Genomic DNA, 14,328 nt, shown 5'->3' with positions numbered 1-14,328 from the left:
TTCAACATTTGCATTTTTATAGGACTTTTACCATAGTAAACTGGCCCAAGGCCCTTCATTGGAGTGGAATCAGACAAAAATTGACACTGAACTATATAAGGAAATATTAGGACAGGTGAGAAAAAGCTTGGTCAAAGAGGTAGTTTTCAAGGAGCTACTTAACGGAGGAGTGAGAGTGGGGTCGAGAGACGGAGAGATTTAGGGAGGGAATTCCAGAGCTTAGCACCTAGACAGCTGAAAACACAGCCACCAGTGGTGGAGTGATGAAAATCAGGAATGTGCAGAGGAAGCAGTATTGGAGAAACACAAAGTGCTCAGGAGAGGTGAGCGAGATAGAAAGGGGTGAGGCCAAGGAGGGATTTGAACTTGCGGATAAGAATTTTAAAATGAAGACGTTTGAGGATCGGGTGCCAGCGCAGGTCAGTCATTACAGTATTGATGGTTGCTATAAACCAGTGACCTTGCTTTTGTGAATGGACAACCCCATTTTATATGTTAGTTAAAGCCAAACCATTTTCCATTTTCTAGTAAAAATGGACAATATCAGAAAAGCAATCCTCAAAACACCAATAAAAGATCAAAATCTCCCAAGAAGAATTTAAGTTATTTAGTAAGCTAGTGGCCCAGGTCATGATTCATTCATTTTGAAGATATGAATTTCTTCCAGATGACTAGAGGGAGGGGAATGACATTCTATCTCTAATATACAGAGATTACTGTTTAAATTGTGAAATCATAAAGGCGTAATTCTCCTTTCAGTCTCCAGTGTCTTTTCTCAATAATCTTTTCCCTTTGTAATACACCAAAGCAAAATGACACAATAGTCTGCACAACAGAGGTTATGACCTTGAGCTTCCTGTCACCTGTCATTTCAATTCTCTACCTTGCTCTCACTCTGACCTTTCTGTCCTTTGCCTGCTACAGTGTTCCAATGAAGCACAATGCAAGCTTAAGGAACAGCACCTCATCTTTCGACTGGTCACCTTACAGCCTTCTGGAATCAATACTGAGTTCTATAATTTTAGATCATAACCTTTGCCCCCATTTTGTTTATTTTTTTTTGCTGGTTTGTTTCTTCTCTCGTTTCTTTCTTAATATATTAACATTGCAATTGGACGACTGCCGTTCTGCCATTTACACCTCACCTAGGCACGCTTGTTTCTTTACTGGTCTCATTACCACGCCCTTTAGCTTTGTACCATGAAACCTTTTGTCATTTAATCTGCCCTGCCTGCCACCCTATCACAGAACTTCCCTTTTGTTCTTCTTCCCACCCTCTCCCCTTTTCACTCCTAAAAACCATTACATTTCTAATTTTTCCCAGTTCTGATGAAAGGTCACGGACCTGAAATGTTAACTCTGTTTCTCTCTCCACAATGCTGCCAAACCAGCTGTGTATTTCCAGCATTTTCTGTTTTTATTTCCGATTTCCAACATCCGCAGTGTGTTAACATCTTTTGTGTTAAATGAGTTGGATTGACTTGCTAGTCCAGCAAGAATTGAGTAAAACTTTGCTATAGTTGGAATCGTAGTATTTTACAGGATAGAAAGAGGCCATTCAGCCCATCATTCCTTGTCCTTACTCTCTGAAAGAAGTATCCACATTGTCTCATTCCCTTACCCTTTCCTTATTCCCTAAAAAACACTGTATTTATTTCTTGAAATATCCAAGTGCTTCTCTTTTATAAGCTATTATGAATTCTGCTTCCGCCGCTTTTCCTGTTAGGGCATTCCAGGTGCTAAAGTATCTTTGTACTTTTGGTGATGAAGTTAAATTTATGCTATCCAGTTACTCATTGATCGATAGGCGGAAACAGGTTTTCCTTAATATACCTTATCAAAAGGTGCGAACTTGCTAACCCACTTATAAGTCACCTTCTGTACAACCTTTTCAAAGAGCTGGCAAAGACTTTTGGACCTTGTCGATTCTCAGACTTGGATTTTGCAGATGGTGTTGCTATCCTAGTTAACTTCATGACCTAGATAATATATTAATAGCTTTCAACTAGAAAGGAAAGAAAAGCAGCCTACAAATCACTGAGACCAAGATAAAGGTTATGGACATCACATTGACAGCACCGAGCCCCATGCTAAGCAACCTTTAGGGTTTAAGAGTGGCTTGAAGAGTTCATTCTTCAACCACCCCCAATACGCATTCCCCTTCCCACAGCACCTTCCCATCCAAGTGCAGGAGAATGAATACCTGACCTTTAACCTCCTCCCTTCCCACCTCCAGGGCCCCAAACTCTCCTTCCATGTGAAACAATGATTTACTTGTACTTCTTTCAATTTAGTTTACTGTATTCGCTGCTCACAATGTGGTCTCCTCTACTTTAGGGAGACCAAATGCATACTGGGTGATCGGTTTGCGGAACACCCCCATTCAGTCCACAAGCATGACCCTGAGCTTCTGGTTGCTTGCTGTTTTGATTTTCCGCCTCACTCACACTCTGATCCCTCTGCCCTCAGCCTCCTACATTGTTCCAATGAAGCTCAATGGGAACTTGAGGAACAAAACCTACGGAGGGATATAGATAGGTTAAGTGAATGGGCAAAAATTTAGCAGATAGGATTTAATGTGGAAAAATGTGAGGTTGTCTGCTTTGGTGGGCAGAATAGAAAAGCAGAATATTTAAATGGAGGGAGACTGCAGAATGCTGCAATACAGAGGGATTTGGGTGTCCTTGTACATGAATCACAAATGTTAGCATGTAGGTACAGCAAGGAATTAGGAAGGCAAATGGAATGTTGGCCTATATTGCAAGGGGATGGAGTATAAAAGTAGGGAAGTCTCGCTACAACTGCATACAGTTTCGGTCTCCTTATTTAAGGAGGGATGGGTTCAAGTGGAACTAGCAACAGGAGGATCTCGTGCATTGGAGGCAGTTCAGAGAAGAACACGAGGTTGATTCCCGGGATGAAGAGATTGTCTTATCAGGAATGGTTGAGCAGGTTGGGCCTATACTCATAGGAGTTTGGAAGAATGAAACGCGATCTTATTGAACCATATAAGATTCTGAGGGGGCTTGACAGGGTAGATGCTGAGAGGATGTGGGGGAAGTCTAGAATTAGAACTGGGGCCACAGTTTAAAAATAAGGGTCTCCCATTTAAGCTCAGAGAGTCATTAATCTTTGTGTAGGCGGGAGGGCCGTGCTGTTTCCTTGTCAGCTGCTATGAATCGATGTGCAAACATTTCCTCAGATGATGAAGCAGCTTCTGCTTTATTAGACATTCTCCTCAGGGTGCGAACCTCCAGGCCAGTAGGTGGCGGCGGCGGCGGCGGCGGAGAGCGCCGGGCTGGGGCAGTTTTCAGCACCTCGAAGTCCCTTCAGGGACGGGAGCAGTGTTTTTGCTGGACTCAGGGAGCAGCCTAAGGTCCACAGCAGCCATTGGGAAACAGTGACGGTAAGGGGCAATTGGGGCATACATCCAGCTACCAAGGGCCATGGAGGACTAGCTATGGAACACAGAATCCCTAGAGATCAAGAAGCCCTGAGATGCTAAAGAGGCCTCTGGTGATCTAGTTATCAAGGTAATCTGTGGCTCATGGGTTCAAGTGGAACAGCCCGAGGAGCAGCAGGACCGGAGGTTTAAAAAAAAATGCGCCAAAACCCATGAGAGAGAGAGGAGCCAGAACAGCCCGAGGAGCAACAGGACCAGAGGTTTCAAAAATCACACCAAAACCTGTGAGGGAGAGAGTGGGAGGAGCCAGAACAGCCCGAGGAGCAGCAGGACCGGAGGTTTTTAAAAAAAATGCGCCAGAAACGGGAAGGTAAGTTGAGCTATAAAGTACTTACCTCGTGATTCGGCGGACGCGGACACGGGGACTGCTGGGTAAGTGAACTTATATATTCGGACAGTGGCTAAACCCGAAACACTACACCTGTAGTGTCTCCCACCCACCCTCCTCCTCCAACCAAAAGAAAAGGACTCTTGTGTGGAGGGTTTGGTAAGGTAAGGTTTTCCTTTAATTTTTTTGGTTCTCTTTTGTCAATTTAGAGCAGAGGGGATGGAAGCTAGGGCAGTTGCATGCTCCTCTTGCAGGATGTGGGAGGTAAGGGTCACCACTTGTGTCCCTGCTGACTTCACCTGTGAGAAGTGCACCCAACTCCAGCTCCTCACAGACCACGTTAGGGAACTGGAGCTGGAGCTGGATGAACTTCGGATCATTCAGGAGGCTGAGGGGGTGATAGAGAGCAGTTATAGGGAAGGAGTGACACCTAAGTTACAGGATAAAGGTAGCTGGGTGACCGTCAGGGGAGGGAAAGGGAATAGGCGCACAGTGCAGGGAACCCTGTGGCCATTCCCCTCAATAATAAGTATACCGTTTTGGATACTGTTGGGGGGGATGACCTACCAGGGGAAAGCCACAGCGGCCAGGTCTCTGTCACTGAGCCTGGCTCTGTGGCTCAGAAGGGAAGGGGGGAGAATAGGAGAGCGATAGTGATAGGAGATTCAATGGTTAGAGGAACAGACAGGAGATTCTGTGGTCGCGCACGAGACTCCCGGATGGTATGTTGCCTCCCGGGTGCCAGGGTCAGGGATGTCTCGGATCGAGTCTACGGGATTCTTAAGGGGGAGGGGGAGCAGCCAGAAGTCGTGGTACACATCGGTACCAATGACATAGCTAGGAAAAGGGATGAGGACCTGAAAAGCGAATATAGGGAGTTAGGTTGGAAGCTAAAAGGCAGGATGAGCAGGATAGTAATCTCAGGATTGATACTGGTGCCACGTGCTAGTGAGGCTAGAAACAGAGAGCAAGTGCAGCTGAACACGTGGCTACAGAGCTGGTGCAGGAGGGAGGGCTTCAGATATGTGGATCATTGGGATACCTTCTGGGGAAGGTGGGACCTGTACAAGAAGGACGGGTTGCATCTGAACTGGAGGGGCACCAATATCCTGGGCGGGAGGTTTGCTAGAGCTCTTCGGGAGGGTTTAAACTAGTTTGGCAGGGGGATGGGAACCAGACCTACGGATCAGCGGATGGGGTAGCTGTTGAACAGGCAGATACAGAGTGCAGAGAGTCTGTGAGGAAGGTTAGACAGTTGACAGGGCAAAGTTGCAGCCAGTATGATGGGTTGAAGTGTGTCTATTTTAATGCAAGAAGTGTCAGGAATAAGGGTGATGAACTTAGAGCATGGATCAGTACTTGGAGCTACGATGTTGTGGCCATTACAGAGACTTGGATATCACAGGGGCAGGAATGGATGTTGGATATTCCGGGGTTTAGATGTTTTAAAAGGAATAGGGAGGGAGGTAAAAGAGGTGGGGGAGTGGCATTGCTAATCAGGGATAGCATCACAGCTACAGAAAGGGAGGTCGTCGAGGAGGGTTTGTCTACTCAGTCAGTATGGGTGGAAGTCAGAAACAGGAAAGGAGCAGTCACTTTATTGGGAGTTTTCTATAGAAGTCCCAATAGCAACAGAGACACGGAGGAACAGATTGGGAGGCAGATTTTGGAAAGGTGCAGAAGTAACAGGGTTGTTGTCATGGATGACTTCAACTTCCCTAATATTGATTGGAACCTCCTTAGTGCAAATAGTTTGGATGGAGCAGTTTTTGTCAGGTGTGTCAAGGAAGGTTTCCTGACTCAATATGTAGATAGGCCGACTAGAGGGGAGGCGATGTTGGATTTGGTGCTTGGCAACGAACCAGGCCAGGTGGCAGATCTCTCGGTGGGAGAGCATTTCGGTGATAGTGATCACAACTCCCTGACCTTTACTATAGTCATGGAGAGGGATAGGAGCAGACGGCATGGGAAAATATTTAATTGGGGGAGGGGGAATTACAATGCTATTAGGCAGGAACTGGGGAGCTTAAATTGGGAACAGATGTTCTCAGGGAAATGCACGATAGAAATGTGGAGGTTGTTTAGGGAGCACTTGATGCGACTGCTGGATAGGTTTGTCCCGATGAGGCAAGGAAGGGATGGTAGGGTGAAGGAACCTTGGATGACAAGAGATGTGGAACAGCTAGTCAAGAGGAAGAAGGAAGCTTACTTAAGGTTGAGGAAGCAAGAATCAGACAGGGCTCTAGAGGGTTACAAGGTATCCAGGAAGGAACTGAAGAATGGACTTCGGAGAGCTAGAAGGGGACATGAAAAAGTCTTGGTGGGTAGGATTAAGGAAAATCCCAAGGCATTCTACACTTATGTGAGGAACAGGAGGATGGCCAGAGTGAGGGTAGGGCCGATCAGGGATAGTGGAGGGAACTTGTGCCTGGAGTCGGAGGAGGTAGGGAAGGTCCTTAATGAATACTTTGCTTCAGTATTCACTAGTGAGAGGGACCTGGACGTTTGTGAGGACAGCGTGAAACAGGCTGATATGCTCGAACAGGTTGATGTTAAGAAGGAGGATGTGCTGGAAATTTTGAAAGACATGAGGATAGATAAGTCCCTGGGGCCAGACGGAATATACCCAAGGTTATTATGGGAAGCGAGGGAAGAGATTGCCGCGCCTTTGGCGATGACCTTTGCGTCCTCACTGTCCACTGGAGTAGTACCAGATGATTGAAGGGTGGCAAATGTTATTCCCTTGTTCAAGAAAGGGAATAGGGATAACCCTGGGAATTACAGCCCAGTCAGTCTACGTCGGTGGTGGGCAAATTATTGGAGAGGATTCTGAGAGACAGGATTTATGATTATTTGGAAAAGCATAGTTTGATTAGAGATAGTCAGCATGGCTTTGTGAGGGGCAGGTCATGCCTCACAAGCCTTATTGAATTCTTTGAGGATGTGACAAAACACATTGATGAAGGAAGAGCAGTGGATGTGGTGTATATGGAATTTAGCAAGGCGTTTGATAAGGTTCCCCATGGTAGGCTCATTCAGAAAGTAAGGAGGCATGGGATACAGGGAAAGTTGGCTGTCTGGATGCAGAATTGGCTGGCCCATAGAAGACAGAGGGTGGTAGTAGATGGAAAGTATTCAGCCTGGAGCTCAGTGGCCAGTGGTGTTCCGCAGGGATCTGTTCTGGGATCTCTGCTCTTTGTGATCTTTATAAATGACTTGGATGAGGAAGTGGAAGGCTGGGTTAGTAAGTTTGCCGATGACACAAAGGTTGCTGGAGTTGTGGATAGTGTGGAGGGCTGTTGTAGGTTGCAATGGGACATTGACAGGATGCAGAGCTGGGCTGAGAAGTGGCAGATGGAGTTCAACCTGGAAAAGTGTGAAGTGATTCATTTTGGAAGGTCGAATTTGAATGCAGAATACAGGCTTAAAGACAGGATTCTTGGCAATGTGGAGGAACAGAGGGATCTTGGGGTCCATGTCCATAGATCCCTCAAAGTAGCCACCTAAGTTGATAGGGTTGTTAAGGCGTATGGTATGTTGGCTTTTATTAACAGGGGGATTGAGTTTAAGAGACGCGAGGTTATGCTGCAGCTCTATAAGGCCCTGGTTAGACCACACTTGGAATATTGTGTTCAGTTCTGGTCGCCTCATTATAGGAAGGATGTGGAAGCTTTGGAGAGGGTGCAGAGGAAATTTACCAGGATGCTGCCTGGACTGGTGCGCATGTCTTATGAAGAAAGGTTGAGGGAGCTAGGGCTTTTCTCATTGGAGCGAAGAAGGATGAGAGGTGACTTGATAGAGGTGTACAAGATGATGAGAGGCATAGATAGAGTGGATAGCCAGAGACTTTTTCCCAGGGCGGAAAGGGCTATCACCAGGGGGCATAATTTTAAGGTGATTGGAGGAAGGTTTAGGGGAGATGTCAGAGGTAGGTTCTTTACACAGAGAGTGGTGGGTGCATGGAATGCACTGCCAGCGGTGGTAGTAGAAGCAGATACATTAGGGACATTTAAGCGACTCTTGGATAGGTACATGGATGATAGTAGAATGAAGGGTATGTAGGTAGTTTGATCTGAGAGTAGGTTAAAGGGTCAGCACAACATCGTGGGCCGAAGGGCCTGTTCTGTGCTGTACTGTTCTATGTTCTATGTTCAACAGCAGGATCTTGTGCACACCTTCTCTCAACTTTGTTCTTGTGGTGCTTCAAGTGCAGTATTTAAGTCTAAAATTCCCTTGAGCAGAGTGGGGATAAGCGGTTGAGAGAGAAAGGTTCAGGATCACAAACCTGAACCCCTGCTGAAGCGAGGCATTCCTGCATACTATTGTTTAACAAACAAGTCTGCAACACTGCTGATTCAAAACAACGTGTTAAACTCTCAATAGTTCCCTTGGTTCGTGGTGGCGAGCAACGGTCGTCCACTGTAATGACTTTGTTTCTTAAAGATCAGTTTTTTTCTTCATGGGTGTACTTTCAGGTTTGGTGCCAATGGAATGAAGAAACACTGAGCTGGAACCTTCATGTGTTCAGTATTCTTCCCCAGAGCACAGTGGAGGCTGGGTCATTGAATATATTCAAGACCGAGTAAGACAGGTTTTTGATCTGCAAAGGACTCAAGGGTTATGATGGGCAGACAGGAAAGTGGAGTTAGGGCCACAAACAGATCAACCATGATCTTATTGGATGGCAGAGCAGGCTCAAGGGGCCAAATGGCCTACTCCTACTCCTATTACCTACCTTCTTATGTTCATATGCTTTGATTTACAGCCTTCTAGACTCAACTTTGGGGTCAACAATTTCAGATCATAATGACTGCTCCCATTTCTCAGACAGCAGCTGTTGGCAATGTTTCCACTGTTTCTATTGCCAGCTCCTCTAGTCCGACCTTTTGTTTCTTGTCTCAAAAGCCTCCATGTTGCCCGGCACCATCCTCCCTTTTGTCATTTAATCTCTTCTGCCTTCCACCCTTACATGGACCTTCCCTTTTGCTCTTTCCTCCCCCTTCCCTTTCCAAGCCTCTGTACTTGCTTAAAACCTAATTCATCTCCAACTTTTTCCAGTTCGGATTGACCTGAAATGTCGGCCATAATTTTCCCAGCTCGGTGAGGCAGCTTTGGGTCGAAATTTAGAATGCAGTGCATTGGGTTGTCTTCCTGCCTCTGTGCGCTTTTTCCAGAGACGGCCTCCCAGCAGCAATGGCTACTTGTCCAGCAGCAGCAGGTAGACTACTGAGGTATTTAAAAAAGCATTTAGCCTCTCTTTTTGCAATGAATTTTTTTGAATGGCATAAAGGCCCCACACTATGTCAAGAGCCTGGTAATGCGTTAGAGGTGGCTTCACAGCAGGAAGTTGGAGCGCCATCACATCATTTTGCGCATTCATGTATAAAGGTGCAAAAAGTTTCCGCTGCCAGATGCACTCATGTGGAGGCGTTTCCCCTGTAGACTGACGCCCCTGACAGTTGGCCTTTTTTTGGTATGACATTTAGACCTTTAGGTGAGCACCTCCATCTTGTGGCACCCTATTGCTCTCTGTCCGCCTGAGCAGCACTCACTTACCTATTGGTGTTGCTGGCTGGCCCTCCCTTCGGCCCCTCTGATTGGCCCTCCCTCGTCAGTGTGCTGCCCGCAATTCCTAATCGTATGGTGAATGCGGATAAGGCCTGTCAATTGGCTGCCTCCTGTAAAATTAAGCTGGCTTGCACGCTATCGAAACATGTGGGCTCGGGACCGGGAAATGGCCCCGTTAGGTTCCCCATGGCCCGTGGGAAAATTCAGCCCGTTAACTCTGTTTCTCTCCACAGATGCTGCCATACTGGCTGAGTATTTCCAGTATTCCTTGCTCTTATTCTTGTGGATGCTTGCTCCATCAACATGTTTGCTCACTTTTATGGATGAAAGTAACCAGTGACATTAAAACTAACTAGCTTGCAGAATAAAAGACAGGCTTTCAGCTTTAGAAAACTTCTTGACCCTTAATTTCCTTGATGTTTGTTACTCCGGAGAGTTTACATCATCCACCAGCAAAAGGAGCCACACACAAGTTTTCTGGGTGTGTTTATTGCATATGAAGTGATTTAAGTTCTGGCAAAATTGTATTCTAAAACACAGTGAGCAGCTTAGGCCCCAGGAAACCTCAGTGCAGAAGCAGGACAGCCTTTATATAAAGTCTTCATTCGAAATTAGAGTGTTTGGAAAATGCAAGAAGATAATCTTTCCTGGACTTCTTTGCATGTTGTCCACTCAGAGCATCTGCCATCTCAACTAAAATGCCTCTTGCTGAAACCGTGAGCAGTCACAAGCCAGCTGTGCCCACGGGCAGTATGACAGGACAGCATCTTCCCAAAGATCTACAAGCCCTCAAGAAGTGGAGTTCTGATGAAAGGCCATCGACCTGGAATATTGAGCTGAATTTTACAGCTAGAACACAGGTCGCACCATTGGGACCGGAAGCGGGAGCCGTTTCTGCTTGGGGATTGCCCAGCTGCACTCCATCTTCCGACAGCCAGCCAATTAACCAGTAGCGGGGTGCAGGGGCCAACCACTGAGGGAGCGAAGGTGGGCACAGAGGCTGCGGAGGCGGTTTGTGGTCACACCATGGCAGGTGCTGGCACCATAGTTAAAGGGCTCAATATACTGGGAACAGTCTGGAAACCTTTAGAAAGGAAGGAGAGCAGCAGCGAGAATGGCAGAAGGAAGGCCCCCACGTTTCAATGATGCCTTCCTCCAGCCTGTCTTCCAGGCTGCAAGGGCAAGGCGGGAGGTCCTCTTGCCCAGGGACAGGAGGAGATCAGCCGAACTCAGCAAGCAAGCATGGACGGAGATTGCAGAGGTGGTCAGCAGCCTTGGGGTCACCTCCAGAACCTGGATCCAGTGCCACAAGCGTGTCAATGACCTTATTTGTTCTGCCACGGTGAGTACTCTATACCTCTTTTCCCTTTGGGGCTTGCATGTGGCACCACAAAAGGGTGAGGTTGGTGGAGAGGGGGAGACCACCCAGCCAGTGGTAAGGGATCAGGCAGCAGCATAACCTGTCATAACCTGTCAGAAGACAGCCTATAGCTTTAAACAATGGGTCAAGACCAGCAGAGGGGTCCCATTCCTGGCCATCCTAATCCCCATGGAGGAGGAGGAGGCGTTAGAACTGACAGGGCAGCATGGTGGTCGCTCCATTGCTGATGACAAGACAGGAGTGCAGACCCTACAGAGTGAGTGGCTGAGTGCAGAGGCACAAGGGAGCCCCTGGTGCACGTGTACACCACTGGAAACATGGACCTCCACATAAGGAGTAGTTGGAAGGGAGTAATGGGAAGCTTATAACCCTTTAATCTATCTCTGCCCTCATGCAGGTCAGGCTGAAGAGCAGCCAGCCGCAGCCACCTGGGGGCAGCTGCCTACCTCTCAGTAGGAGGAGGGGACCTCAGTTGGTGCACCATCACATAATTACCCCGCACCCTCCACCAGTGCAGATACTCACATGTTGGTGGGTATCCGCTCACACATCTATTCAGGGTCACAACCTGGTGAGTACAGCAGAGACGCATCTGAGCAGCCGAATGGGAGCTGTGAGAGCCAAGGCCACTGACAGTCAGAGGACTGTGGGTGGCCAGGGCGATGCTGTGGGCCAGCCTGATGACATACCTCTGGAGTTATAGACAACACAACAAATGCTGGAACTGCAGCATGAGGTAAGGAAACATCTTTCAGGTAGAGGTGCTGTAATATTTGAAAATGAGCAAAGAAGTTGTCCGAACACCCCCTGATTTATCATTCAACCTAACTAGAACAGATTACCTGGTCATTTATCTTATTGCTGCCTGTGGGATTTGCTGTGTGCAAGGACTGAGGCTGCTCCACTCCTACCTTCGTGATCCCCTTACCTGCCTGACTCGCAGTTACACATTAGGGATCAAAAACGGGATTTATGCATGGGGTAGAGGGCATGGCTGTAGTAAGTGTCTGTGGCTTGAGGAGCTTCGGCTCATGGTAGATGAGCGGGGGTCAAACTGCAGACATTACGATGCGTCAAGGAGGGGGAAAGTTATCTGGCCGCTTTGTTCCAGAAGGCAGTCACACCCCTTAGGGTAGGGTCATCTGATTTGGTCAGTGGTCAGGGACAGGAGGGTGTGACTGTGAGTCAGACAGGTAAATGCTGTGTGCAAATGACAAATTCTCCACATTACAACAGCGACTTGACTTTGAAAGCAACATCTAACCTGAAATACTAATTGACTGACTTGGGTTTCTCTTGGGTGAGAATGGGTCTGGCCCAGGTAAATTGGAATCATAGACTGACAAACAAAACTGCAAAGGAACAATGGGCTGTTTTTAAAGAGAAGTTAGTTTGGGTACAGTCAAGGAACATTCCCACAAGGGGAAAAGATAGGGCAAGCAAAGCCAGACTTCCCTGGATGATGTGAGAGATAGAGAATAAGATGAAGCAGAAAAAGGGTGCATATGATAGACGTCATGTTGATAATACAAGTGGGAACCAGGCTGAATATAGAAAATTCAGAAGGAAATAGGAAAAAGAAACAAGAGAAGCAAAGAGAGGGTATGAGAAGAGCCTGGTAGCTAAAATAAAAAGGAATCCAGCAGTCTTCTTTATGTATATAAATAGTAAAAGGGTGGTAAAAGGACGGGTGGGGCTAATTAAGGATCAAAAAGGGGGTTTATGCATGGAGGCAGAGGGCATGGTGTGGTAAGTGTCTGTGGTTTGAGGAGCTTGGCTCATAGTAGATGAGTTTGAGGCCGAGCTGCAGACATTGCGATGCATCAAGGAGGAGGAAAGTTATGTGGACACTTTGTTCCACAAGGCAGTCACACCCCTTAGGGTAGGGTCATCTAATTTGGTCAGTGGTCAGGGACAGGAGGGTGTGACTGCGAGTCAGGTAGGTAGGTAGGTTCTTGCAGCTTGTATGGTCAAGAGTGAGGGCTGTAGTGTGGATGTGCAACTGACTATGACAACATGGTACAGGAAGCCATTCAAGTTGGCGGGGGGGCGGTGGTTAAAAGGAATGTAAAGGTAGTGGGGGACAGTATAGTCAGGGGGATAGACACTGTTCTTTGCAGCTGAGAGTGAGAATCCAGAAGGCTGTGTTACTTACCCGGTGCCAGGGTTCAGGACATCTGCTCGGGGCTGGAGAGGAACATGCATTGGGAGGGGGACGATCCAGTGGTGTTGGTCCACTTAGGTACCAACGACATAGATAGGACTAGGAAAGAGGTTCTGCATAGGCAGTATGAGGAGCTTGGTGCTAAATTAAAAAGCAGAACCTCAAAGGTAATAATCTCTGGATTGGTCTCGTGACCTAGAACCAAGGGTATGTGACATTCAGGAAGTACAGAAAGCTGGGAAAAGGTGGTGGACTAGCTCTGTTAATTAAAAAAATGCATTAGTACTGTAGTGAGACATGACCATAGTTCTAAAGATCAAGACATAGAATCAATTTGGGTGAAACTAAGAAACAGCAAGGGGCAGAAAACATTGGTGCGAGTTGTTTATAGGCCACCAAGCAGCAGTGGTAATGTAAATCACAGTATAAATCAGGAAATTAGAGGTGCATGTATCAAGGGTAATACAGTAATCATGGGGGATTTCAATCTATATATAAACTGGGTAAACTTTATTAGTACTAATGGTGTGGACGATGAATTTTTGGAATGTATGCAAAATGGTTTCCTAGAGCAGTACATTGAGGAACCAATGAGAGAACGGGCTATATTAGATCTAGTATTGTGCAATGAAAAAGGGCTAATTAATAATCTTGTTGTAAAGGAACCATTAAGAAAGAGTGACCATAATATGTTAAAATTTTACATTAAGTTTGAAAGTGATGCAGTTCAATCAGAAACTAGGGTCTTAAATCAACACAAAGGAAACTATGAAGGTATGAGGGACAAATTGGCTATGGTGGATTGGGAAATTACATTAAAAGGTAGACAGGCAATGGCTAACGTTAAAAGAACTAATGCATAGTTTACAACAAAAATACATTTGTTTACTGCACAAAAACCCAGCAAGGAAGGGGTTCTAACCGTGGCTAACAAAAGAAATCAAAGATTGTATTAGTGCCAAGGAAGAGGTGTATAAAGTTGCCAAAAAAAATGGTAAGCCTGAAGACTGGCAGCATTTCAGAATTCTGCAGAGGAGGACCAAGAAAAAGATTAAGAAAGGGAAAATAGAATATGATAATAAACTAGAGAGAAACATAAAAACGGACTGTAAAATCTTCTATAGATCTGTAAAAAGGAAAAGATTAGAAAAGACAAATGAGGGTCCATTACAAGCAAAGTCAGGAGAATTTACAATTGGGAATAAGGAAATGGCAGAGAAACTAAACAAATACTTCGGGCTGAATTTTGTTAGTGCGCTGCACTTCGTGATATTTTGCGCAGGGGCTCATTTAAATGGAGCGGGATGGAATGACCACCCCCAATGACGCAGAGGCACGTCCCAGGCAATGGCATCTGGCACCACTACGCAGGCGCCAACACCATTTTTTAAAGGGCTTCAAGCCCTTAGATGAAATTGTAATAT

This window comes from Heterodontus francisci, chromosome 1, assembly GCF_036365525.1.
Source record: "Heterodontus francisci isolate sHetFra1 chromosome 1, sHetFra1.hap1, whole genome shotgun sequence".
Taxonomy (NCBI): Eukaryota; Metazoa; Chordata; class Chondrichthyes; order Heterodontiformes; family Heterodontidae; genus Heterodontus; species Heterodontus francisci.
This window is presented reverse-complemented; position numbering follows the sequence as displayed.